This window comes from Cyprinus carpio, chromosome A19 (genome assembly GCF_018340385.1).
Source record: "Cyprinus carpio isolate SPL01 chromosome A19, ASM1834038v1, whole genome shotgun sequence".
Classification (NCBI taxonomy): domain Eukaryota; kingdom Metazoa; phylum Chordata; class Actinopteri; order Cypriniformes; family Cyprinidae; genus Cyprinus; species Cyprinus carpio.
This window is the reverse complement of record NC_056590.1, coordinates 8,762,668-8,767,979: the sequence shown is the minus strand read 5'-3', so window position 1 is coordinate 8,767,979 and position 5,312 is coordinate 8,762,668.

Sequence of the window (5,312 nt, the reverse complement as noted above, 5' to 3'; positions counted from 1 at the left end):
TTAAACATAAAACATTAAAAACTGATGTTTGAAATTGTTTAAAAAATGAAATGGTACCTTAAATGTGAAATTAAAACAGCCAGTAGGTGGCAGCGAGTCACTGTTAATAAGTGAGTCATTGCGATTGAACCCATTGAAACCGAATCATTTAAACGGTTGATTCATTCAGGAACGAAACACTATCATGTTGTTCAGAGACTCAAAACAGTGGCTGTGTTTGGAATGATTTTTGTTTTTAGAAATAGATCGCAAAAAGTGAATATGTTGTCTAAAACGTAAAAACTCTTGATATTAACTTCTTGTTTATTGAACTGTTGTATGAAATCAATGTCACATTTGCAATTATGCAGACTTCTGGAGAAAAACGTCACTCTTCGTGTGATAGTAACTATATTAAATGATATATAAATTATATAGATCTAAAATTAATAGATTTAAAATACACTGCAAATCATCCTAGGGGTGGCCACAGGGGTGGCCAGAGTTTATACACCCCTTGGGGGCGCCCCTGAGCGCTGTGCAGATCAATTGGTGTTTGACATCAAAGTACCGTGAGATTTTGTCTCATATTTGTATCATATACACATCATGCAATTACACACAGAAAAATCAAGGTAAGGAATGTTCCTAAAAGAGTACAAATGCTTTGTTGCTCCACATTGCTCCATCTGCTCCATCTCCTCTGAACATTGGTACATTTTTGTACCTTCTTGTTTGTACCTTTAAAAGAACATTTATGCACCCCTAGTGATAGAAAAGTACCTTTATGTCCTGGTATGGTTGAAAATTACATCCTGGTATTTTTCTATAGCATTTCACTGATGTCCTGCTGAACTGAGTTGTCCTAAAAAAAAAAAATACTTCTGAGTAAAAAACAACAACAACAACAACAACAAAAAAACAAAGTACACTTACACCTCCAGAAACAGGATTTGTGAGCATGAGCAACCAGTTTTAAATACAAAACACAGAGGCAGTGCATGTTTCACAAATTTTATCATAAAAGTAACAAAATTCTGAGTATAAAAGTACAGAACATTCTCAATTCAGTTTTTTCTATAGCCAGATATTGTCAAAAGCATTGAATATTGGCAATATTAAGTAGATTTGGCATTTCCAATTAATGTAGGCATGTTTCATTCTTATTATTATTAGGACTATTATTATTATTAGATTACTTTTATTATTTAATTACAATTAATTTGCCCCGCGGGGGGGTCGGGGGCGTGAGGGGCGGTGCGTCTTTACAGCGGCTCATCTTCCCAATGGCCCGGCATCCTAGTCCGTTGGTAGTGTCTCCATTCCGAAACATCGGTCCGGCAGCTTGCGTCTTTGGCGGTGCAGGACTTCCTTCGCGCTCCCTTCTTTGACCCATGAGGACACCAGCGTGCATGCACGGGGGGAAGAGACCGGTCTATCGAGGAGAGGCATGCTTGACATTTAACGGTGACAGTGACGAGGCTCCATTCACTTTAGGTGTGCCTCATCACATGCCGCCAGCCCTGGATGTTTCTGAGCCCCTCCTCTCTCACACACCCACTCCTGTCAGGAACCTGGTGAAGGGTGGCTTTTAAGGGACGAGGTGATGATGATAATTATGGGGGAGGCAGCTGTCACTGTCATATTTTACAGTTAAAGTTAACCATAGGTTAGGTTTATTGAAAATACCATGTCTATAGATGGCTGGGCTTTACAGGTACACTTACTCTAGAGTTTTCGAACTACAGCTGGAGACATCTAAAAAAAAAAGTTATTGCTTAAATGAAGCATTTCTACAGGAGACAGTAAAGTCCAGAATCCAAGCAATCTTTTTCCGTTCATGTATTGACATGAGGCCAGCCAGCATTGTATGATAATTCAGAAGACTTAGCCTACCTCTCTGTATGTAGTGTTCAATCTTTTCTCTGAAGATGGATGACAAGAGGATAAGCCCAGCCTTTAAAGGGTTAGATCACCCAAAAATGAAAATTAGGCTGCGTATCACAAAAACCCAAATAAAAAAATGTCTTTAATACTTCATTCTTTCAGACGAATCCAGTCGGAGTTATATTAAAAATTGTCTTTGATCTTTCAAGCTCTATCATTCTATCTATCGATTCCTTCAGTTCAAAAGAAGTGAAATAAAAAGCACCCTTCCATATAAAAAAAAAAAAGTGTCTCAAACGGCTCTGAGGGGTGAACAAAAGTTTTGATTTGAAATAAAACAGCGCATCCTTGTGGCGTGGATGACACAGAAGAGCATACACAGCATATGGTGATAATGAGAGACAGAGGAGACCGTTGACCAAGGAAATTATTGAATAAAGTCGTTATTTTTGTTTTCTTCGCTTACAAAAAGTTTTCCTGTCACTTCATATAACCCAGATTGCATGTCTGATGGCAGATGGAGTATTCTGACGATGACTTTCATACCTTTTATGGACCTTGACACTGTTATTTATTTGGCAGTCAATGGGACAGTCTCAAGCCTGTCACACATGTAACAGTTATCCTAATTTAACACAAGACACAAGGTCTAAAATGCATAGCATCAACAACCTTTTACCTAAGTATCTCAAAGAACACTTACAGCAAAGTAATCATAACTTAACTAGCCTATGTGCACATGTAGTAGCACAAACAACTAGTGTGCTCTATTGGCACAATATGTTTAACACAATTACATTTTTGAATCATACCTGACAGCAGAGAGACACAAAGCAGCGATAGTTCTGATGCAGAGCTCCAGAGACTTGCACTGCATGGGTGTTTTCTGACTACAGATTCCCAAAGTAATGTTTTTGTCTCTTCCCTTATATACTCAGATAAGAAAAACAAAGAAATCAGTTGTAAAAACATAAAAATCTTTTGGCTTGTTACATTCTCGTGGCCCCAGGGTTGCACCAGGCTTGGACACAGATAAGCATTCTCACAGACCCTAAAGTGGGACACACTCCTTCCTCAGCAGAACATAATTCTACAAATGTTTTTAATATTTCTCATAATACAAGTGACTACTGTAAAAATTAAGCATTTTACCAATCACACAAAGACCTTTAAAATGATACTAAACATGAAACAATATATTTACAAGATATAACATGTGTGGCCAGGGGCGTTGCACTAGATCCCGGGCCCTATGCATAGGCAGTCCTGATGGGCCCCCATAAAAAAATATCCAGGTTAAATAAAATATATTCCAGACTTTTCAAAGGCCCTCTCTTCCTATGGGGCCCTGGTGATCAGTACTGGTTTTACCCCTAGTCCGACGCCTCTGTGTGTGGCATATGGATATTGTTGCTTTTGGAGGAGGAAAGGCAGAGGTGGGGTGGGGTGGGGCGGTCGTAAATGAGCAAGAAAAACAAGAATTCTGGGTGGGAATTACACGCGCCTTTCTAATGATTGGTCAGCCCAAGATTAAACCATGCCATGTAGTATCACGCATCAAAATAACAGTCCTCTGCTGCTGCAGTTGCAAGGTTTCTTAACGCTTTTATTGCAACTACATTTAATCTTTTTTATCAAACAAACAGACTAATGAATATCTCGATACAACTCATACCGGGGCAGAGTCTAGACAGGGCTTTCTTCTGTGTAGATATAAATTCTATTCTTTACATCAGCTGGGCATGGCAGGCTATGATATGACAGCTGTCATAGCCTACCCTGCTCACCCAGTAAGTCTTGTTTGTTTAATTAAGAAATTAATTAATTAATTTGTTTTAAAATAAATATTTTAAACACTATGACAAAAAGGAAAGAATAATAAATTGGCTTGGGTGAATATCAGGGGTAGGTAACGCTGGACCTGGAGTGCCGATGTCCTGTAGAGTTTAGCTCAAAACCTAATCAAACACACCTGAACAAGCTAATCAAGGTCTTCAGGATTACTAAGGCTACAGCTAAAGGAGCTAAACTCTGCAGGATATCGGCACTCCAGGACCAACGTTGCCTACCCCTGGTAGCTATATATAGACCTATAATGTTCACGCAAGAACTGTCATTCTGACTGACAACCGGAGAACAACAGATATTAATTGATATCTCAAAAGGATATGCCCTTGTGTGTGGCGTGAGCTGCTGCGCACTTGCACTGCAACGCAATATTTTCATAAAATATAATCATTTAGGTTTGTTTCTTACCAAACCCTCAGTATACCTCTAGAATGCTTGGAATATACGATGCATAGTATTTTTTTATGACACATAGGCCTATGCATCCCCTAAAAAGAAAAAAAAAAACTAGTCACCATTCTCTGCCATTAAATTAGCATGTGCGAGCAGGACATTTTTGTGTTATGAAGTAATAAGCCTGTAGAACAACATTAAGGTGAGTAGTCACTCTAGTTCACACGGTTCCAATAAATTGCGATGGGTTAAATAAACTCAATAAGTAGACAGACGCGACTACATTTAAGCGCAGACCAGTATTGAAGTATTAAAATAACCAGCAGTCATATTTAAAGCAGTATTTTTAATTAATATTGCGTACTGATTGATGTTCACTTGGATTTTTTCGAAATAACTTAATACTTATATCATTTATAGTCGTATGGTAAATTTTCATTTGTGTAACGTTACTTTCAAAATAACTACAAAATGTCATGCCTTTGAAAAATACGAGTTCTGTCGATCTATTCATTAGTCTGTTTGATGAGAAAAATATGAAATGTTGCAATAAAATGGGTTATTAATCCGTACAACTGCAGCAGCAGAGGACTATTATTCTACTGCCTGATACTGAAGAAGAACTGATGATGGCACGGTTTGATCTTCGGCTGACCAATCAGCAGAAAGGGGCGTTTTATTCCTGCCCACATGTAGAAATCAAATATTCAAGCTGTTTAAAGCATCAAAAATACATTTTGCTCCAAATATAACAGAAATGACCACTTTATTCATTTTCTTCTCTTCCGGGTCTGTTGTGAGCACGTTCACAACACTGCAGTGACGCCGCTGACGTACGACGCTGCTGACGTGTTTTCTTTGTTATTGGGCGCACTAGAGAACACGTCACCAGCGTTGTACGTAAACAGTCACAGCAGTCGCGTTCACAACAGACCCGGAAGAGAAGACAATCCTGAATAAAGTCATAATTTTTGTTATTTTTGGAGCAAAATGTATTTTCGAACATTCAAAAAATACCATACAAACCTCTGATGTCACATGGACTACTTTGATGATGTTTTTATTACCTTTCTGGACATGGACAGTATACCGTACATACAATTTCAATGGAGGGACAGAAAGCTCTCGGACTAAATCTAAAATATCTTACACTGTGTTCTGAAGATGAACGGAGGTCTTACAGGTTTGGAACGACATGAGGGTGA